The sequence below is a fragment of the Patella vulgata genome, chromosome 1, assembly GCF_932274485.2.
Source record: "Patella vulgata chromosome 1, xgPatVulg1.2, whole genome shotgun sequence".
NCBI lineage: Eukaryota > Metazoa > Mollusca > Gastropoda > Patellidae > Patella > Patella vulgata.
Genome location: NC_065879.2, coordinates 83,355,877 through 83,370,734, shown reverse-complemented (window position 1 = coordinate 83,370,734; position 14,858 = coordinate 83,355,877). Strand labels below are relative to the sequence as shown.

At 58.6% G+C, this 14,858-nt stretch overlaps 59 non-coding genes across 59 annotated transcripts; 39 read left to right on the top strand and 20 right to left on the bottom strand.

Annotated features, from left to right (window-relative positions):
* Positions 1–1,112: 1,112 nt before the first annotated feature.
* Trnad-guc (transfer RNA aspartic acid (anticodon GUC)) lies at positions 1,113–1,184 on the bottom strand. The gene has a single exon. It is a non-coding gene; the product is annotated as a tRNA-Asp (tRNA).
* A 262-nt stretch (positions 1,185–1,446) lies between these two features.
* Trnar-ccu (transfer RNA arginine (anticodon CCU)) lies at positions 1,447–1,519 on the top strand. The gene has a single exon. It is a non-coding gene; the product is annotated as a tRNA-Arg (tRNA).
* A 94-nt stretch (positions 1,520–1,613) lies between these two features.
* Trnat-agu (transfer RNA threonine (anticodon AGU)) lies at positions 1,614–1,687 on the top strand. The gene has a single exon. It is a non-coding gene; the product is annotated as a tRNA-Thr (tRNA).
* A 308-nt stretch (positions 1,688–1,995) lies between these two features.
* On the bottom strand, positions 1,996–2,067 carry Trnad-guc (transfer RNA aspartic acid (anticodon GUC)). The gene has a single exon. It is a non-coding gene; the product is annotated as a tRNA-Asp (tRNA).
* Positions 2,068–2,176: 109 nt separating this feature from the next.
* Positions 2,177–2,247, top strand: Trnag-gcc (transfer RNA glycine (anticodon GCC)). Its single transcript has one exon. It is a non-coding gene; the product is annotated as a tRNA-Gly (tRNA).
* Positions 2,248–2,390: 143 nt separating this feature from the next.
* Positions 2,391–2,462, top strand: Trnae-uuc (transfer RNA glutamic acid (anticodon UUC)). Its single transcript has one exon. It is a non-coding gene; the product is annotated as a tRNA-Glu (tRNA).
* A 47-nt stretch (positions 2,463–2,509) lies between these two features.
* Trnad-guc (transfer RNA aspartic acid (anticodon GUC)) lies at positions 2,510–2,581 on the bottom strand. The gene has a single exon. It is a non-coding gene; the product is annotated as a tRNA-Asp (tRNA).
* Positions 2,582–2,843: 262 nt separating this feature from the next.
* On the top strand, positions 2,844–2,916 carry Trnar-ccu (transfer RNA arginine (anticodon CCU)). Its single transcript has one exon. It is a non-coding gene; the product is annotated as a tRNA-Arg (tRNA).
* A 94-nt stretch (positions 2,917–3,010) lies between these two features.
* Positions 3,011–3,084, top strand: Trnat-agu (transfer RNA threonine (anticodon AGU)). Its single transcript has one exon. It is a non-coding gene; the product is annotated as a tRNA-Thr (tRNA).
* A 308-nt stretch (positions 3,085–3,392) lies between these two features.
* On the bottom strand, positions 3,393–3,464 carry Trnad-guc (transfer RNA aspartic acid (anticodon GUC)). Its single transcript has one exon. It is a non-coding gene; the product is annotated as a tRNA-Asp (tRNA).
* A 109-nt stretch (positions 3,465–3,573) lies between these two features.
* Positions 3,574–3,644, top strand: Trnag-gcc (transfer RNA glycine (anticodon GCC)). The gene has a single exon. It is a non-coding gene; the product is annotated as a tRNA-Gly (tRNA).
* A 143-nt stretch (positions 3,645–3,787) lies between these two features.
* Trnae-uuc (transfer RNA glutamic acid (anticodon UUC)) lies at positions 3,788–3,859 on the top strand. The gene has a single exon. It is a non-coding gene; the product is annotated as a tRNA-Glu (tRNA).
* A 47-nt stretch (positions 3,860–3,906) lies between these two features.
* Positions 3,907–3,978, bottom strand: Trnad-guc (transfer RNA aspartic acid (anticodon GUC)). Its single transcript has one exon. It is a non-coding gene; the product is annotated as a tRNA-Asp (tRNA).
* Positions 3,979–4,240: 262 nt separating this feature from the next.
* Positions 4,241–4,313, top strand: Trnar-ccu (transfer RNA arginine (anticodon CCU)). Its single transcript has one exon. It is a non-coding gene; the product is annotated as a tRNA-Arg (tRNA).
* Positions 4,314–4,407: 94 nt separating this feature from the next.
* On the top strand, positions 4,408–4,481 carry Trnat-agu (transfer RNA threonine (anticodon AGU)). Its single transcript has one exon. It is a non-coding gene; the product is annotated as a tRNA-Thr (tRNA).
* A 308-nt stretch (positions 4,482–4,789) lies between these two features.
* Positions 4,790–4,861, bottom strand: Trnad-guc (transfer RNA aspartic acid (anticodon GUC)). Its single transcript has one exon. It is a non-coding gene; the product is annotated as a tRNA-Asp (tRNA).
* A 109-nt stretch (positions 4,862–4,970) lies between these two features.
* Positions 4,971–5,041, top strand: Trnag-gcc (transfer RNA glycine (anticodon GCC)). The gene has a single exon. It is a non-coding gene; the product is annotated as a tRNA-Gly (tRNA).
* A 143-nt stretch (positions 5,042–5,184) lies between these two features.
* Positions 5,185–5,256, top strand: Trnae-uuc (transfer RNA glutamic acid (anticodon UUC)). The gene has a single exon. It is a non-coding gene; the product is annotated as a tRNA-Glu (tRNA).
* A 47-nt stretch (positions 5,257–5,303) lies between these two features.
* Positions 5,304–5,375, bottom strand: Trnad-guc (transfer RNA aspartic acid (anticodon GUC)). The gene has a single exon. It is a non-coding gene; the product is annotated as a tRNA-Asp (tRNA).
* Positions 5,376–5,637: 262 nt separating this feature from the next.
* Trnar-ccu (transfer RNA arginine (anticodon CCU)) lies at positions 5,638–5,710 on the top strand. Its single transcript has one exon. It is a non-coding gene; the product is annotated as a tRNA-Arg (tRNA).
* A 94-nt stretch (positions 5,711–5,804) lies between these two features.
* Trnat-agu (transfer RNA threonine (anticodon AGU)) lies at positions 5,805–5,878 on the top strand. Its single transcript has one exon. It is a non-coding gene; the product is annotated as a tRNA-Thr (tRNA).
* Positions 5,879–6,176: 298 nt separating this feature from the next.
* Positions 6,177–6,248, bottom strand: Trnad-guc (transfer RNA aspartic acid (anticodon GUC)). Its single transcript has one exon. It is a non-coding gene; the product is annotated as a tRNA-Asp (tRNA).
* Positions 6,249–6,357: 109 nt separating this feature from the next.
* Trnag-gcc (transfer RNA glycine (anticodon GCC)) lies at positions 6,358–6,428 on the top strand. Its single transcript has one exon. It is a non-coding gene; the product is annotated as a tRNA-Gly (tRNA).
* A 143-nt stretch (positions 6,429–6,571) lies between these two features.
* On the top strand, positions 6,572–6,643 carry Trnae-uuc (transfer RNA glutamic acid (anticodon UUC)). Its single transcript has one exon. It is a non-coding gene; the product is annotated as a tRNA-Glu (tRNA).
* A 47-nt stretch (positions 6,644–6,690) lies between these two features.
* On the bottom strand, positions 6,691–6,762 carry Trnad-guc (transfer RNA aspartic acid (anticodon GUC)). The gene has a single exon. It is a non-coding gene; the product is annotated as a tRNA-Asp (tRNA).
* A 262-nt stretch (positions 6,763–7,024) lies between these two features.
* On the top strand, positions 7,025–7,097 carry Trnar-ccu (transfer RNA arginine (anticodon CCU)). The gene has a single exon. It is a non-coding gene; the product is annotated as a tRNA-Arg (tRNA).
* A 94-nt stretch (positions 7,098–7,191) lies between these two features.
* Trnat-agu (transfer RNA threonine (anticodon AGU)) lies at positions 7,192–7,265 on the top strand. The gene has a single exon. It is a non-coding gene; the product is annotated as a tRNA-Thr (tRNA).
* A 308-nt stretch (positions 7,266–7,573) lies between these two features.
* On the bottom strand, positions 7,574–7,645 carry Trnad-guc (transfer RNA aspartic acid (anticodon GUC)). Its single transcript has one exon. It is a non-coding gene; the product is annotated as a tRNA-Asp (tRNA).
* A 109-nt stretch (positions 7,646–7,754) lies between these two features.
* Positions 7,755–7,825, top strand: Trnag-gcc (transfer RNA glycine (anticodon GCC)). The gene has a single exon. It is a non-coding gene; the product is annotated as a tRNA-Gly (tRNA).
* A 143-nt stretch (positions 7,826–7,968) lies between these two features.
* On the top strand, positions 7,969–8,040 carry Trnae-uuc (transfer RNA glutamic acid (anticodon UUC)). The gene has a single exon. It is a non-coding gene; the product is annotated as a tRNA-Glu (tRNA).
* Positions 8,041–8,087: 47 nt separating this feature from the next.
* Positions 8,088–8,159, bottom strand: Trnad-guc (transfer RNA aspartic acid (anticodon GUC)). Its single transcript has one exon. It is a non-coding gene; the product is annotated as a tRNA-Asp (tRNA).
* Positions 8,160–8,421: 262 nt separating this feature from the next.
* On the top strand, positions 8,422–8,494 carry Trnar-ccu (transfer RNA arginine (anticodon CCU)). The gene has a single exon. It is a non-coding gene; the product is annotated as a tRNA-Arg (tRNA).
* A 94-nt stretch (positions 8,495–8,588) lies between these two features.
* On the top strand, positions 8,589–8,662 carry Trnat-agu (transfer RNA threonine (anticodon AGU)). The gene has a single exon. It is a non-coding gene; the product is annotated as a tRNA-Thr (tRNA).
* A 308-nt stretch (positions 8,663–8,970) lies between these two features.
* On the bottom strand, positions 8,971–9,042 carry Trnad-guc (transfer RNA aspartic acid (anticodon GUC)). Its single transcript has one exon. It is a non-coding gene; the product is annotated as a tRNA-Asp (tRNA).
* Positions 9,043–9,151: 109 nt separating this feature from the next.
* Positions 9,152–9,222, top strand: Trnag-gcc (transfer RNA glycine (anticodon GCC)). The gene has a single exon. It is a non-coding gene; the product is annotated as a tRNA-Gly (tRNA).
* A 143-nt stretch (positions 9,223–9,365) lies between these two features.
* On the top strand, positions 9,366–9,437 carry Trnae-uuc (transfer RNA glutamic acid (anticodon UUC)). Its single transcript has one exon. It is a non-coding gene; the product is annotated as a tRNA-Glu (tRNA).
* Positions 9,438–9,484: 47 nt separating this feature from the next.
* Trnad-guc (transfer RNA aspartic acid (anticodon GUC)) lies at positions 9,485–9,556 on the bottom strand. Its single transcript has one exon. It is a non-coding gene; the product is annotated as a tRNA-Asp (tRNA).
* Positions 9,557–9,818: 262 nt separating this feature from the next.
* Positions 9,819–9,891, top strand: Trnar-ccu (transfer RNA arginine (anticodon CCU)). Its single transcript has one exon. It is a non-coding gene; the product is annotated as a tRNA-Arg (tRNA).
* A 94-nt stretch (positions 9,892–9,985) lies between these two features.
* On the top strand, positions 9,986–10,059 carry Trnat-agu (transfer RNA threonine (anticodon AGU)). The gene has a single exon. It is a non-coding gene; the product is annotated as a tRNA-Thr (tRNA).
* Positions 10,060–10,367: 308 nt separating this feature from the next.
* Positions 10,368–10,439, bottom strand: Trnad-guc (transfer RNA aspartic acid (anticodon GUC)). Its single transcript has one exon. It is a non-coding gene; the product is annotated as a tRNA-Asp (tRNA).
* Positions 10,440–10,548: 109 nt separating this feature from the next.
* On the top strand, positions 10,549–10,619 carry Trnag-gcc (transfer RNA glycine (anticodon GCC)). Its single transcript has one exon. It is a non-coding gene; the product is annotated as a tRNA-Gly (tRNA).
* Positions 10,620–10,762: 143 nt separating this feature from the next.
* On the top strand, positions 10,763–10,834 carry Trnae-uuc (transfer RNA glutamic acid (anticodon UUC)). Its single transcript has one exon. It is a non-coding gene; the product is annotated as a tRNA-Glu (tRNA).
* A 47-nt stretch (positions 10,835–10,881) lies between these two features.
* Trnad-guc (transfer RNA aspartic acid (anticodon GUC)) lies at positions 10,882–10,953 on the bottom strand. Its single transcript has one exon. It is a non-coding gene; the product is annotated as a tRNA-Asp (tRNA).
* Positions 10,954–11,215: 262 nt separating this feature from the next.
* Trnar-ccu (transfer RNA arginine (anticodon CCU)) lies at positions 11,216–11,288 on the top strand. The gene has a single exon. It is a non-coding gene; the product is annotated as a tRNA-Arg (tRNA).
* Positions 11,289–11,382: 94 nt separating this feature from the next.
* On the top strand, positions 11,383–11,456 carry Trnat-agu (transfer RNA threonine (anticodon AGU)). The gene has a single exon. It is a non-coding gene; the product is annotated as a tRNA-Thr (tRNA).
* A 308-nt stretch (positions 11,457–11,764) lies between these two features.
* On the bottom strand, positions 11,765–11,836 carry Trnad-guc (transfer RNA aspartic acid (anticodon GUC)). The gene has a single exon. It is a non-coding gene; the product is annotated as a tRNA-Asp (tRNA).
* A 109-nt stretch (positions 11,837–11,945) lies between these two features.
* Positions 11,946–12,016, top strand: Trnag-gcc (transfer RNA glycine (anticodon GCC)). Its single transcript has one exon. It is a non-coding gene; the product is annotated as a tRNA-Gly (tRNA).
* A 143-nt stretch (positions 12,017–12,159) lies between these two features.
* On the top strand, positions 12,160–12,231 carry Trnae-uuc (transfer RNA glutamic acid (anticodon UUC)). The gene has a single exon. It is a non-coding gene; the product is annotated as a tRNA-Glu (tRNA).
* A 47-nt stretch (positions 12,232–12,278) lies between these two features.
* On the bottom strand, positions 12,279–12,350 carry Trnad-guc (transfer RNA aspartic acid (anticodon GUC)). The gene has a single exon. It is a non-coding gene; the product is annotated as a tRNA-Asp (tRNA).
* Positions 12,351–12,612: 262 nt separating this feature from the next.
* Positions 12,613–12,685, top strand: Trnar-ccu (transfer RNA arginine (anticodon CCU)). Its single transcript has one exon. It is a non-coding gene; the product is annotated as a tRNA-Arg (tRNA).
* Positions 12,686–12,779: 94 nt separating this feature from the next.
* Positions 12,780–12,853, top strand: Trnat-agu (transfer RNA threonine (anticodon AGU)). The gene has a single exon. It is a non-coding gene; the product is annotated as a tRNA-Thr (tRNA).
* A 308-nt stretch (positions 12,854–13,161) lies between these two features.
* Positions 13,162–13,233, bottom strand: Trnad-guc (transfer RNA aspartic acid (anticodon GUC)). Its single transcript has one exon. It is a non-coding gene; the product is annotated as a tRNA-Asp (tRNA).
* Positions 13,234–13,342: 109 nt separating this feature from the next.
* Trnag-gcc (transfer RNA glycine (anticodon GCC)) lies at positions 13,343–13,413 on the top strand. The gene has a single exon. It is a non-coding gene; the product is annotated as a tRNA-Gly (tRNA).
* A 143-nt stretch (positions 13,414–13,556) lies between these two features.
* Positions 13,557–13,628, top strand: Trnae-uuc (transfer RNA glutamic acid (anticodon UUC)). Its single transcript has one exon. It is a non-coding gene; the product is annotated as a tRNA-Glu (tRNA).
* A 47-nt stretch (positions 13,629–13,675) lies between these two features.
* Positions 13,676–13,747, bottom strand: Trnad-guc (transfer RNA aspartic acid (anticodon GUC)). The gene has a single exon. It is a non-coding gene; the product is annotated as a tRNA-Asp (tRNA).
* A 262-nt stretch (positions 13,748–14,009) lies between these two features.
* On the top strand, positions 14,010–14,082 carry Trnar-ccu (transfer RNA arginine (anticodon CCU)). The gene has a single exon. It is a non-coding gene; the product is annotated as a tRNA-Arg (tRNA).
* Positions 14,083–14,176: 94 nt separating this feature from the next.
* Positions 14,177–14,250, top strand: Trnat-agu (transfer RNA threonine (anticodon AGU)). The gene has a single exon. It is a non-coding gene; the product is annotated as a tRNA-Thr (tRNA).
* A 308-nt stretch (positions 14,251–14,558) lies between these two features.
* On the bottom strand, positions 14,559–14,630 carry Trnad-guc (transfer RNA aspartic acid (anticodon GUC)). Its single transcript has one exon. It is a non-coding gene; the product is annotated as a tRNA-Asp (tRNA).
* Positions 14,631–14,739: 109 nt separating this feature from the next.
* On the top strand, positions 14,740–14,810 carry Trnag-gcc (transfer RNA glycine (anticodon GCC)). The gene has a single exon. It is a non-coding gene; the product is annotated as a tRNA-Gly (tRNA).
* Positions 14,811–14,858: the final 48 nt, after the last annotated feature.

Genomic DNA, 14,858 nt, shown 5'->3' with positions numbered 1-14,858 from the left:
TGTTTGGATATGCCAACATCCTTAGTCTTGGTTATCCAGTAACCAACACATATTAACATTGTAATTGCCTATTGTAAACCTTTTCAGTAAATATTCTCTTTAATTTATGAAGTTATTAAAACTTTCTTGATTATACTACATTCCTTTAAGCTTAAAGCCACCAAAAATATCCACATATGTACCTTTTAGAAATACTCTCTGAATTTAAAGCATATTTTCCTCAGTGACACTGTTCACTTTATTCTAACAAATCTAATATGGAATCCTACCTGTGTAAACCTTTTTGAGTACAATACACTTGAAAATTCTTGATGTAATGCACCTTTCTAGCTCAAACTACCTTTTTTTAATACGAAAGTTACCAAATATAAGGAAATATGCAACTTTAAGAAATTTTATCTAAAATTAAAGCTTTTTTCCACATTATACTGTATACTAACAAATTGAATATGGAATTTCTATGGAAACATGTTGGACTAATTATCTCAGAGAATGCCTGTTTATATACTTCCTTCAAGCTTATATTTTCCCTGTCTATGTTTAAAGATATCAAATATGCTAATAACCGTACCTCTAGATAACTATTTTAAAATTTAAAGCCGCTATCTCCGCTAACTAAAATTAACATCGAATCTGGGATTTTGTTCGCTTTTCTTCATTTTCTCAGAAAGCACTCATGTAAATGATTCCTTCTTGCTAATATTATTCGCAACATTATGATTGATATCTTTCCATTTGTATTATCAGTTTGTAAAAATGGGCAATGTTTTTAACTGTACATAACTTATTTTACTTTTTATTATTGTACAAATAGTCAACTCAACTAATATAATAATATAAATAACCAAAAATACCTGTTTTTAATATCAAATATATTTCTTGCCTTGAATTAATTACATTTGTAATACACAATGCTACTATATATGGAATTATATGAACTGTGTAAACACTGTTTATATGTAATGTATATACTTATTATTGTGAATAAATATTTTACAAGAAAAAAAAAAAAAAGGATTCCTGGCTTTCACCCAGGCGGCCCGGGTTCGACTCCCGGTATCGGAACAATTGCTTTTTTCCTCGCCGTCACGGGGCCGTCGGGTAAAAGGTGCCTCCCCGGCGGGGAATTGAACCCCGGTCTCCCGCGTGACAGGCGGGGATACTGACCACTATACTACCGAGGAATCCTGGCAGACCGCGTCCCGTTGTCGCGCGCCACTCGCCTTTGCCGCTGCTCCGAGGGTCCCTGGCCAACAGAGACGCGCAGGCGTGCACCGTTCAGTTGCGTGCAGACTTGCAAAACTGATTGGTGTGGACAGGTGTACCAGTGGTCTCCTAGTAGCACGGCGGCAGGCTAGCTACCCTGTGCCGCGTGTACACCGTTCGAACGAGCGCGTCGTCCCTCCGACAGGTCGACCACGGCTATTTTCCCCACCCCAGAAGCCAGCCTCCGTGGCCCAATGGATAAGGCATCGGCCTCCTAAGCCGGGGATTGCGGGTTCGAGTCCCGTCGGAGGTGGTCCCAGGTTTTGCTCCCTCGCTAGCGGTGCCCGACCGTTTCCTCTCATTTATGTATCGGCAGTGTAGATCGCGGCACGCCTGGCCCCGCTGTCGGCGCCATAGCTCAGTTGGTTAGAGCGTCTGTCTAGTAAACAGAAGGTCGAGGGTTCGACTCCCCCTGGTGCCTTCTCGCCGATATTCACGCGGGCGCGTTCGCGCGCCCCTTTTTCCTCGCGCGTCTCGCCGCCGAGTCCCTCCGTCGCTGCCTGTGCGCACGCCGGAGCCCGTTGTCCTTTTAAAGTTTTCTGTTATGCTGGCGTGTTGGTTTTATTGTATTTGTTATTGTGTTTTGTTTTGCCCCGCCCGTGGTCTTCGTCTTTCTGCGTCGCCGCACTTTGTTTTGTTTTGTTTTGTTTTGTTTTGGTACTTCGTTTTATGCCGCTCCTCGCGGTCGCCGGCCGCATAAGGTCAAGCGGGCGTGCGAAAAAGGAAGCCCTCCCCGGCGGGGAATTGAACCCCGGTCTCCCGCGTGACAGGCGGGGATACTGACCACTATACTACCGAGGACTGGTTGACGGCTGGCGTGCCAGGAGTTACTTCGCTCGCTCCTCGCGTCGCCCGCAACGCCATCGGGATATCGAGACCTGTACGGCCGCCGCCAGGGATTGGCCGTCAAGCATCGGTGGTCTAGTGGTAGAATACTCGCCTGCCACGCGGGTGACCCGGGTTCGATTCCCGGTCGATGCACGCTTCTTTTGCATGTCTGCCGGCCAACCGCGTCGAGTCGTGGCTGGCAGTGTGTGATGTGTGTTGCCGGGTGCCTTCCACTCTATTGTTGTGGCGTGCGGCAGAAACGGCGACTCGACAGACGTGCGCTGAGGGACCAGGTCTCCGATATGGTCTAGCGGTTAGGATTCCTGGCTTTCACCCAGGCGGCCCGGGTTCGACTCCCGGTATCGGAACAATTGCTTTTTTCCTCGCCGTCACGGGGCCGTCGGGTAAAAGGTGCCTCCCCGGCGGGGAATTGAACCCCGGTCTCCCGCGTGACAGGCGGGGATACTGACCACTATACTACCGAGGAATCCTGGCAGACCGCGTCCCGTTGTCGCGCGCCACTCGCCTTTGCCGCTGCTCCGAGGGTCCCTGGCCAACAGAGACGCGCAGGCGTGCACCGTTCAGTTGCGTGCAGACTTGCAAAACTGATTGGTGTGGACAGGTGTACCAGTGGTCTCCTAGTAGCACGGCGGCAGGCTAGCTACCCTGTGCCGCGTGTACACCGTTCGAACGAGCGCGTCGTCCCTCCGACAGGTCGACCACGGCTATTTTCCCCACCCCAGAAGCCAGCCTCCGTGGCCCAATGGATAAGGCATCGGCCTCCTAAGCCGGGGATTGCGGGTTCGAGTCCCGTCGGAGGTGGTCCCAGGTTTTGCTCCCTCGCTAGCGGTGCCCGACCGTTTCCTCTCATTTATGTATCGGCAGTGTAGATCGCGGCACGCCTGGCCCCGCTGTCGGCGCCATAGCTCAGTTGGTTAGAGCGTCTGTCTAGTAAACAGAAGGTCGAGGGTTCGACTCCCCCTGGTGCCTTCTCGCCGATATTCACGCGGGCGCGTTCGCGCGCCCCTTTTTCCTCGCGCGTCTCGCCGCCGAGTCCCTCCGTCGCTGCCTGTGCGCACGCCGGAGCCCGTTGTCCTTTTAAAGTTTTCTGTTATGCTGGCGTGTTGGTTTTATTGTATTTGTTATTGTGTTTTGTTTTGCCCCGCCCGTGGTCTTCGTCTTTCTGCGTCGCCGCACTTTGTTTTGTTTTGTTTTGTTTTGTTTTGGTACTTCGTTTTATGCCGCTCCTCGCGGTCGCCGGCCGCATAAGGTCAAGCGGGCGTGCGAAAAAGGAAGCCCTCCCCGGCGGGGAATTGAACCCCGGTCTCCCGCGTGACAGGCGGGGATACTGACCACTATACTACCGAGGACTGGTTGACGGCTGGCGTGCCAGGAGTTACTTCGCTCGCTCCTCGCGTCGCCCGCAACGCCATCGGGATATCGAGACCTGTACGGCCGCCGCCAGGGATTGGCCGTCAAGCATCGGTGGTCTAGTGGTAGAATACTCGCCTGCCACGCGGGTGACCCGGGTTCGATTCCCGGTCGATGCACGCTTCTTTTGCATGTCTGCCGGCCAACCGCGTCGAGTCGTGGCTGGCAGTGTGTGAGGTGTGTTGCCGGGTGCCTTCCACTCTATTGTTGTGGCGTGCGGCAGAAACGGCGACTCGACAGACGTGCGCTGAGGGACCAGGTCTCCGATATGGTCTAGCGGTTAGGATTCCTGGCTTTCACCCAGGCGGCCCGGGTTCGACTCCCGGTATCGGAACAATTGCTTTTTTCCTCGCCGTCACGGGGCCGTCGGGTAAAAGGTGCCTCCCCGGCGGGGAATTGAACCCCGGTCTCCCGCGTGACAGGCGGGGATACTGACCACTATACTACCGAGGAATCCTGGCAGACCGCGTCCCGTTGTCGCGCGCCACTCGCCTTTGCCGCTGCTCCGAGGGTCCCTGGCCAACAGAGACGCGCAGGCGTGCACCGTTCAGTTGCGTGCAGACTTGCAAAACTGATTGGTGTGGACAGGTGTACCAGTGGTCTCCTAGTAGCACGGCGGCAGGCTAGCTACCCTGTGCCGCGTGTACACCGTTCGAACGAGCGCGTCGTCCCTCCGACAGGTCGACCACGGCTATTTTCCCCACCCCAGAAGCCAGCCTCCGTGGCCCAATGGATAAGGCATCGGCCTCCTAAGCCGGGGATTGCGGGTTCGAGTCCCGTCGGAGGTGGTCCCAGGTTTTGCTCCCTCGCTAGCGGTGCCCGACCGTTTCCTCTCATTTATGTATCGGCAGTGTAGATCGCGGCACGCCTGGCCCCGCTGTCGGCGCCATAGCTCAGTTGGTTAGAGCGTCTGTCTAGTAAACAGAAGGTCGAGGGTTCGACTCCCCCTGGTGCCTTCTCGCCGATATTCACGCGGGCGCGTTCGCGCGCCCCTTTTTCCTCGCGCGTCTCGCCGCCGAGTCCCTCCGTCGCTGCCTGTGCGCACGCCGGAGCCCGTTGTCCTTTTAAAGTTTTCTGTTATGCTGGCGTGTTGGTTTTATTGTATTTGTTATTGTGTTTTGTTTTGCCCCGCCCGTGGTCTTCGTCTTTCTGCGTCGCCGCACTTTGTTTTGTTTTGTTTTGTTTTGTTTTGGTACTTCGTTTTATGCCGCTCCTCGCGGTCGCCGGCCGCATAAGGTCAAGCGGGCGTGCGAAAAAGGAAGCCCTCCCCGGCGGGGAATTGAACCCCGGTCTCCCGCGTGACAGGCGGGGATACTGACCACTATACTACCGAGGACTGGTTGACGGCTGGCGTGCCAGGAGTTACTTCGCTCGCTCCTCGCGTCGCCCGCAACGCCATCGGGATATCGAGACCTGTACGGCCGCCGCCAGGGATTGGCCGTCAAGCATCGGTGGTCTAGTGGTAGAATACTCGCCTGCCACGCGGGTGACCCGGGTTCGATTCCCGGTCGATGCACGCTTCTTTTGCATGTCTGCCGGCCAACCGCGTCGAGTCGTGGCTGGCAGTGTGTGATGTGTGTTGCCGGGTGCCTTCCACTCTATTGTTGTGGCGTGCGGCAGAAACGGCGACTCGACAGACGTGCGCTGAGGGACCAGGTCTCCGATATGGTCTAGCGGTTAGGATTCCTGGCTTTCACCCAGGCGGCCCGGGTTCGACTCCCGGTATCGGAACAATTGCTTTTTTCCTCGCCGTCACGGGGCCGTCGGGTAAAAGGTGCCTCCCCGGCGGGGAATTGAACCCCGGTCTCCCGCGTGACAGGCGGGGATACTGACCACTATACTACCGAGGAATCCTGGCAGACCGCGTCCCGTTGTCGCGCGCCACTCGCCTTTGCCGCTGCTCCGAGGGTCCCTGGCCAACAGAGACGCGCAGGCGTGCACCGTTCAGTTGCGTGCAGACTTGCAAAACTGATTGGTGTGGACAGGTGTACCAGTGGTCTCCTAGTAGCACGGCGGCAGGCTAGCTACCCTGTGCCGCGTGTACACCGTTCGAACGAGCGCGTCGTCCCTCCGACAGGTCGACCACGGCTATTTTCCCCACCCCAGAAGCCAGCCTCCGTGGCCCAATGGATAAGGCATCGGCCTCCTAAGCCGGGGATTGCGGGTTCGAGTCCCGTCGGAGGTGGTCCCAGGTTTTGCTCCCTCGCTAGCGGTGCCCGACCGTTTCCTCTCATTTATGTATCGGCAGTGTAGATCGCGGCACGCCTGGCCCCGCTGTCGGCGCCATAGCTCAGTTGGTTAGAGCGTCTGTCTAGTAAACAGAAGGTCGAGGGTTCGACTCCCCCTGGTGCCTTCTCGCCGATATTCACGCGGGCGCGTTCGCGCGCCCCTTTTTCCTCGCGCGTCTCGCCGCCGAGTCCCTCCGTCGCTGCCTGTGCGCACGCCGGAGCCCGTTGTCCTTTTAAAGTTTTCTGTTATGCTGGCGTGTTGGTTTTATTGTATTTGTTATTGTGTTTTGTTTTGCCCCGCCCGTGGTCTTCGTCTTTCTGCGTCGCCGCACTTTGTTTTGTTTTGTTTTGGTACTTCGTTTTATGCCGCTCCTCGCGGTCGCCGGCCGCATAAGGTCAAGCGGGCGTGCGAAAAAGGAAGCCCTCCCCGGCGGGGAATTGAACCCCGGTCTCCCGCGTGACAGGCGGGGATACTGACCACTATACTACCGAGGACTGGTTGACGGCTGGCGTGCCAGGAGTTACTTCGCTCGCTCCTCGCGTCGCCCGCAACGCCATCGGGATATCGAGACCTGTACGGCCGCCGCCAGGGATTGGCCGTCAAGCATCGGTGGTCTAGTGGTAGAATACTCGCCTGCCACGCGGGTGACCCGGGTTCGATTCCCGGTCGATGCACGCTTCTTTTGCATGTCTGCCGGCCAACCGCGTCGAGTCGTGGCTGGCAGTGTGTGATGTGTGTTGCCGGGTGCCTTCCACTCTATTGTTGTGGCGTGCGGCAGAAACGGCGACTCGACAGACGTGCGCTGAGGGACCAGGTCTCCGATATGGTCTAGCGGTTAGGATTCCTGGCTTTCACCCAGGCGGCCCGGGTTCGACTCCCGGTATCGGAACAATTGCTTTTTTCCTCGCCGTCACGGGGCCGTCGGGTAAAAGGTGCCTCCCCGGCGGGGAATTGAACCCCGGTCTCCCGCGTGACAGGCGGGGATACTGACCACTATACTACCGAGGAATCCTGGCAGACCGCGTCCCGTTGTCGCGCGCCACTCGCCTTTGCCGCTGCTCCGAGGGTCCCTGGCCAACAGAGACGCGCAGGCGTGCACCGTTCAGTTGCGTGCAGACTTGCAAAACTGATTGGTGTGGACAGGTGTACCAGTGGTCTCCTAGTAGCACGGCGGCAGGCTAGCTACCCTGTGCCGCGTGTACACCGTTCGAACGAGCGCGTCGTCCCTCCGACAGGTCGACCACGGCTATTTTCCCCACCCCAGAAGCCAGCCTCCGTGGCCCAATGGATAAGGCATCGGCCTCCTAAGCCGGGGATTGCGGGTTCGAGTCCCGTCGGAGGTGGTCCCAGGTTTTGCTCCCTCGCTAGCGGTGCCCGACCGTTTCCTCTCATTTATGTATCGGCAGTGTAGATCGCGGCACGCCTGGCCCCGCTGTCGGCGCCATAGCTCAGTTGGTTAGAGCGTCTGTCTAGTAAACAGAAGGTCGAGGGTTCGACTCCCCCTGGTGCCTTCTCGCCGATATTCACGCGGGCGCGTTCGCGCGCCCCTTTTTCCTCGCGCGTCTCGCCGCCGAGTCCCTCCGTCGCTGCCTGTGCGCACGCCGGAGCCCGTTGTCCTTTTAAAGTTTTCTGTTATGCTGGCGTGTTGGTTTTATTGTATTTGTTATTGTGTTTTGTTTTGCCCCGCCCGTGGTCTTCGTCTTTCTGCGTCGCCGCACTTTGTTTTGTTTTGTTTTGTTTTGTTTTGGTACTTCGTTTTATGCCGCTCCTCGCGGTCGCCGGCCGCATAAGGTCAAGCGGGCGTGCGAAAAAGGAAGCCCTCCCCGGCGGGGAATTGAACCCCGGTCTCCCGCGTGACAGGCGGGGATACTGACCACTATACTACCGAGGACTGGTTGACGGCTGGCGTGCCAGGAGTTACTTCGCTCGCTCCTCGCGTCGCCCGCAACGCCATCGGGATATCGAGACCTGTACGGCCGCCGCCAGGGATTGGCCGTCAAGCATCGGTGGTCTAGTGGTAGAATACTCGCCTGCCACGCGGGTGACCCGGGTTCGATTCCCGGTCGATGCACGCTTCTTTTGCATGTCTGCCGGCCAACCGCGTCGAGTCGTGGCTGGCAGTGTGTGATGTGTGTTGCCGGGTGCCTTCCACTCTATTGTTGTGGCGTGCGGCAGAAACGGCGACTCGACAGACGTGCGCTGAGGGACCAGGTCTCCGATATGGTCTAGCGGTTAGGATTCCTGGCTTTCACCCAGGCGGCCCGGGTTCGACTCCCGGTATCGGAACAATTGCTTTTTTCCTCGCCGTCACGGGGCCGTCGGGTAAAAGGTGCCTCCCCGGCGGGGAATTGAACCCCGGTCTCCCGCGTGACAGGCGGGGATACTGACCACTATACTACCGAGGAATCCTGGCAGACCGCGTCCCGTTGTCGCGCGCCACTCGCCTTTGCCGCTGCTCCGAGGGTCCCTGGCCAACAGAGACGCGCAGGCGTGCACCGTTCAGTTGCGTGCAGACTTGCAAAACTGATTGGTGTGGACAGGTGTACCAGTGGTCTCCTAGTAGCACGGCGGCAGGCTAGCTACCCTGTGCCGCGTGTACACCGTTCGAACGAGCGCGTCGTCCCTCCGACAGGTCGACCACGGCTATTTTCCCCACCCCAGAAGCCAGCCTCCGTGGCCCAATGGATAAGGCATCGGCCTCCTAAGCCGGGGATTGCGGGTTCGAGTCCCGTCGGAGGTGGTCCCAGGTTTTGCTCCCTCGCTAGCGGTGCCCGACCGTTTCCTCTCATTTATGTATCGGCAGTGTAGATCGCGGCACGCCTGGCCCCGCTGTCGGCGCCATAGCTCAGTTGGTTAGAGCGTCTGTCTAGTAAACAGAAGGTCGAGGGTTCGACTCCCCCTGGTGCCTTCTCGCCGATATTCACGCGGGCGCGTTCGCGCGCCCCTTTTTCCTCGCGCGTCTCGCCGCCGAGTCCCTCCGTCGCTGCCTGTGCGCACGCCGGAGCCCGTTGTCCTTTTAAAGTTTTCTGTTATGCTGGCGTGTTGGTTTTATTGTATTTGTTATTGTGTTTTGTTTTGCCCCGCCCGTGGTCTTCGTCTTTCTGCGTCGCCGCACTTTGTTTTGTTTTGTTTTGTTTTGTTTTGGTACTTCGTTTTATGCCGCTCCTCGCGGTCGCCGGCCGCATAAGGTCAAGCGGGCGTGCGAAAAAGGAAGCCCTCCCCGGCGGGGAATTGAACCCCGGTCTCCCGCGTGACAGGCGGGGATACTGACCACTATACTACCGAGGACTGGTTGACGGCTGGCGTGCCAGGAGTTACTTCGCTCGCTCCTCGCGTCGCCCGCAACGCCATCGGGATATCGAGACCTGTACGGCCGCCGCCAGGGATTGGCCGTCAAGCATCGGTGGTCTAGTGGTAGAATACTCGCCTGCCACGCGGGTGACCCGGGTTCGATTCCCGGTCGATGCACGCTTCTTTTGCATGTCTGCCGGCCAACCGCGTCGAGTCGTGGCTGGCAGTGTGTGATGTGTGTTGCCGGGTGCCTTCCACTCTATTGTTGTGGCGTGCGGCAGAAACGGCGACTCGACAGACGTGCGCTGAGGGACCAGGTCTCCGATATGGTCTAGCGGTTAGGATTCCTGGCTTTCACCCAGGCGGCCCGGGTTCGACTCCCGGTATCGGAACAATTGCTTTTTTCCTCGCCGTCACGGGGCCGTCGGGTAAAAGGTGCCTCCCCGGCGGGGAATTGAACCCCGGTCTCCCGCGTGACAGGCGGGGATACTGACCACTATACTACCGAGGAATCCTGGCAGACCGCGTCCCGTTGTCGCGCGCCACTCGCCTTTGCCGCTGCTCCGAGGGTCCCTGGCCAACAGAGACGCGCAGGCGTGCACCGTTCAGTTGCGTGCAGACTTGCAAAACTGATTGGTGTGGACAGGTGTACCAGTGGTCTCCTAGTAGCACGGCGGCAGGCTAGCTACCCTGTGCCGCGTGTACACCGTTCGAACGAGCGCGTCGTCCCTCCGACAGGTCGACCACGGCTATTTTCCCCACCCCAGAAGCCAGCCTCCGTGGCCCAATGGATAAGGCATCGGCCTCCTAAGCCGGGGATTGCGGGTTCGAGTCCCGTCGGAGGTGGTCCCAGGTTTTGCTCCCTCGCTAGCGGTGCCCGACCGTTTCCTCTCATTTATGTATCGGCAGTGTAGATCGCGGCACGCCTGGCCCCGCTGTCGGCGCCATAGCTCAGTTGGTTAGAGCGTCTGTCTAGTAAACAGAAGGTCGAGGGTTCGACTCCCCCTGGTGCCTTCTCGCCGATATTCACGCGGGCGCGTTCGCGCGCCCCTTTTTCCTCGCGCGTCTCGCCGCCGAGTCCCTCCGTCGCTGCCTGTGCGCACGCCGGAGCCCGTTGTCCTTTTAAAGTTTTCTGTTATGCTGGCGTGTTGGTTTTATTGTATTTGTTATTGTGTTTTGTTTTGCCCCGCCCGTGGTCTTCGTCTTTCTGCGTCGCCGCACTTTGTTTTGTTTTGTTTTGTTTTGTTTTGGTACTTCGTTTTATGCCGCTCCTCGCGGTCGCCGGCCGCATAAGGTCAAGCGGGCGTGCGAAAAAGGAAGCCCTCCCCGGCGGGGAATTGAACCCCGGTCTCCCGCGTGACAGGCGGGGATACTGACCACTATACTACCGAGGACTGGTTGACGGCTGGCGTGCCAGGAGTTACTTCGCTCGCTCCTCGCGTCGCCCGCAACGCCATCGGGATATCGAGACCTGTACGGCCGCCGCCAGGGATTGGCCGTCAAGCATCGGTGGTCTAGTGGTAGAATACTCGCCTGCCACGCGGGTGACCCGGGTTCGATTCCCGGTCGATGCACGCTTCTTTTGCATGTCTGCCGGCCAACCGCGTCGAGTCGTGGCTGGCAGTGTGTGATGTGTGTTGCCGGGTGCCTTCCACTCTATTGTTGTGGCGTGCGGCAGAAACGGCGACTCGACAGACGTGCGCTGAGGGACCAGGTCTCCGATATGGTCTAGCGGTTAGGATTCCTGGCTTTCACCCAGGCGGCCCGGGTTCGACTCCCGGTATCGGAACAATTGCTTTTTTCCTCGCCGTCACGGGGCCGTCGGGTAAAAGGTGCCTCCCCGGCGGGGAATTGAACCCCGGTCTCCCGCGTGACAGGCGGGGATACTGACCACTATACTACCGAGGAATCCTGGCAGACCGCGTCCCGTTGTCGCGCGCCACTCGCCTTTGCCGCTGCTCCGAGGGTCCCTGGCCAACAGAGACGCGCAGGCGTGCACCGTTCAGTTGCGTGCAGACTTGCAAAACTGATTGGTGTGGACAGGTGTACCAGTGGTCTCCTAGTAGCACGGCGGCAGGCTAGCTACCCTGTGCCGCGTGTACACCGTTCGAACGAGCGCGTCGTCCCTCCGACAGGTCGACCACGGCTATTTTCCCCACCCCAGAAGCCAGCCTCCGTGGCCCAATGGATAAGGCATCGGCCTCCTAAGCCGGGGATTGCGGGTTCGAGTCCCGTCGGAGGTGGTCCCAGGTTTTGCTCCCTCGCTAGCGGTGCCCGACCGTTTCCTCTCATTTATGTATCGGCAGTGCAGATCGCGGCACGCCTGGCCCCGCTGTCGGCGCCATAGCTCAGTTGGTTAGAGCGTCTGTCTAGTAAACAGAAGGTCGAGGGTTCGACTCCCCCTGGTGCCTTCTCGCCGATATTCACGCGGGCGCGTTCGCGCGCCCCTTTTTCCTCGCGCGTCTCGCCGCCGAGTCCCTCCGTCGCTGCCTGTGCGCACGCCGGAGCCCGTTGTCCTTTTAAAGTTTTCTGTTATGCTGGCGTGTTGGTTTTATTGTATTTGTTATTGTGTTTTGTTTTGCCCCGCCCGTGGTCTTCGTCTTTCTGCGTCGCCGCACTTTGTTTTGTTTTGTTTTGTTTTGTTTTGGTACTTCGTTTTATGCCGCTCCTCGCGGTCGCCGGCCGCATAAGGTCAAGCGGGCGTGCGAAAAAGGAAGCCCTCCCCGGCGGGGAATTGAACCCCGGTCTCCCGCGTGACAGGCGGGGATACTGACCACTATACTACCGAGGACTGGTTGACGGCTGGCGTGCCAGGAGTTACTTCGCTCGCTCCTCGCGTCGCCCGCAACGCCATCGGGATATCGAGACCTGTACGGCCGCCGCCAGGGATTGGCCGTCAAGCATCGGTGGTCTAGTGGTAGAATACTCGCCTGCCACGCGGGTGACCCGGGTTCGATTCCCGGTCGATGCACGCTTCTTTTGCATGTCTGCCGGCCAACCGCGTCGAGTCGTGGCTGGCAGTGTGTGATGTGTGTTGCCGGGTGCCTTCCACTCTATTGTTGTGGCGTGCGGCAGAAACGGCGACTCGACAGACGTGCGCTGAGGGACCAGGTCTCCGATATGGTCTAGCGGTTAGGATTCCTGGCTTTCACCCAGGCGGCCCGGGTTCGACTCCCGGTATCGGAACAATTGCTTTTTTCCTCGCCGTCACGGGGCCGTCGGGTAAAAGGTGCCTCCCCGGCGGGGAATTGAACCCCGGTCTCCCGCGTGACAGGCGGGGATACTGACCACTATACTACCGAGGAATCCTGGCAGACCGCGTCCCGTTGTCGCGCGCCACTCGCCTTTGCCGCTGCTCCGAGGGTCCCTGGCCAACAGAGACGCGCAGGCGTGCACCGTTCAGTTGCGTGCAGACTTGCAAAACTGATTGGTGTGGACAGGTGTACCAGTGGTCTCCTAGTAGCACGGCGGCAGGCTAGCTACCCTGTGCCGCGTGTACACCGTTCGAACGAGCGCGTCGTCCCTCCGACAGGTCGACCACGGCTATTTTCCCCACCCCAGAAGCCAGCCTCCGTGGCCCAATGGATAAGGCATCGGCCTCCTAAGCCGGGGATTGCGGGTTCGAGTCCCGTCGGAGGTGGTCCCAGGTTTTGCTCCCTCGCTAGCGGTGCCCGACCGTTTCCTCTCATTTATGTATCGGCAGTGTAGATCGCGGCACGCCTGGCCCCGCTGTCGGCGCCATAGCTCAGTTGGTTAGAGCGTCTGTCTAGTAAACAGAAGGTCGAGGGTTCGACTCCCCCTGGTGCCTTCTCGCCGATATTCACGCGGGCGCGTTCGCGCGCCCCTTTTTCCTCGCGCGTCTCGCCGCCGAGTCCCTCCGTCGCTGCCTGTGCGCACGCCGGAGCCCGTTGTCCTTTTAAAGTTTTCTGTTATGCTGGCGTGTTGGTTTTATTGTATTTGTTATTGTGTTTTGTTTTGCCCCGCCCGTGGTCTTCGTCTTTCTGCGTCGCCGCACTTTGTTTTGTTTTGTTTTGTTTTGTTTTGGTACTTCGTTTTATGCCGCTCCTCGCGGTCGCCGGCCGCATAAGGTCAAGCGGGCGTGCGAAAAAGGAAGCCCTCCCCGGCGGGGAATTGAACCCCGGTCTCCCGCGTGACAGGCGGGGATACTGACCACTATACTACCGAGGACTGGTTGACGGCTGGCGTGCCAGGAGTTACTTCGCTCGCTCCTCGCGTCGCCCGCAACGCCATCGGGATATCGAGACCTGTACGGCCGCCGCCAGGGATTGGCCGTCAAGCATCGGTGGTCTAGTGGTAGAATACTCGCCTGCCACGCGGGTGACCCGGGTTCGATTCCCGGTCGATGCACGCTTCTTTTGCATGTCTGCCGGCCAACCGCGTCGAGTCGTGGCTGGCAGTGTGTGATGTGTGTTGCCGGGTGCCTTCCACTCTATTGTTGTGGCGTGCGGCAGAAACGGCGACTCGACAGACGTGCGCTGAGGGACCAGGTCTCCGATATGGTCTAGCGGTTAGGATTCCTGGCTTTCACCCAGGCGGCCCGGGTTCGACTCCCGGTATCGGAACAATTGCTTTTTTCCTCGCCGTCACGGGGCCGTCGGGTAAAAGGTGCCTCCCCGGCGGGGAATTGAACCCCGGTCTCCCGCGTGACAGGCGGGGATACTGACCACTATACTACCGAGGAATCCTGGCAGACCGCGTCCCGTTGTCGCGCGCCACTCGCCTTTGCCGCTGCTCCGAGGGTCCCTGGCCAACAGAGACGCGCAGGCGTGCACCGTTCAGTTGCGTGCAGACTTGCAAAACTGATTGGTGTGGACAGGTGTACCAGTGGTCTCCTAGTAGCACGGCGGCAGGCTAGCTACCCTGTGCCGCGTGTACACCGTTCGAACGAGCGCGTCGTCCCTCCGACAGGTCGACCACGGCTATTTTCCCCACCCCAGAAGCCAGCCTCCGTGGCCCAATGGATAAGGCATCGGCCTCCTAAGCCGGGGATTGCGGGTTCGAGTCCCGTCGGAGGTGGTCCCAGGTTTTGCTCCCTCGCTAGCGGTGCCCGACCGTTTCCTCTCATTTATGTATCGGCAGTGTAGATCGCGGCACGCCTGGCCCCGCTGTCGGCGCCATAGCTCAGTTGGTTAGAGCGTCTGTCTAGTAAACAGAAGGTCGAGGGTTCGACTCCCCCTGGTGCCTTCTCGCCGATATTCACGCGGGCGCGTTCGCGCGCCCCTTTTTCCTCGCGCGTCTCGCCGCCGAGTCCCTCCGTCGCTGCCTGTGCGCACGCCGGAGCCCGTTGTCCTTTTAAAGTTTTCTGTTATGCTGGCGTGTTGGTTTTATTGTATTTGTTATTGTGTTTTGTTTTGCCCCGCCCGTGGTCTTCGTCTTTCTGCGTCGCCGCACTTTGTTTTGTTTTGTTTTGTTTTGTTTTGGTACTTCGTTTTATGCCGCTCCTCGCGGTCGCCGGCCGCATAAGGTCAAGCGGGCGTGCGAAAAAGGAAGCCCTCCCCGGCGGGGAATTGAACCCCGGTCTCCCGCGTGACAGGCGGGGATACTGACCACTATACTACCGAGGACTGGTTGACGGCTGGCGTGCCAGGAGTTACTTCGCTCGCTCCTCGCGTCGCCCGCAACGCCATCGGGATATCGAGACCTGTACGGCCGCCGCCAGGGATTGGCCGTCAAGCATCGGTGGTCTAGTGGTAGAATACTCGCCTGCCACGCGGGTGACCCGGGTTCGATTCCCGGTCGATGCACGCTTCTTTTGCATGTCTGCCGGCCAACCGCGTCGAGTCGTGGCTGGC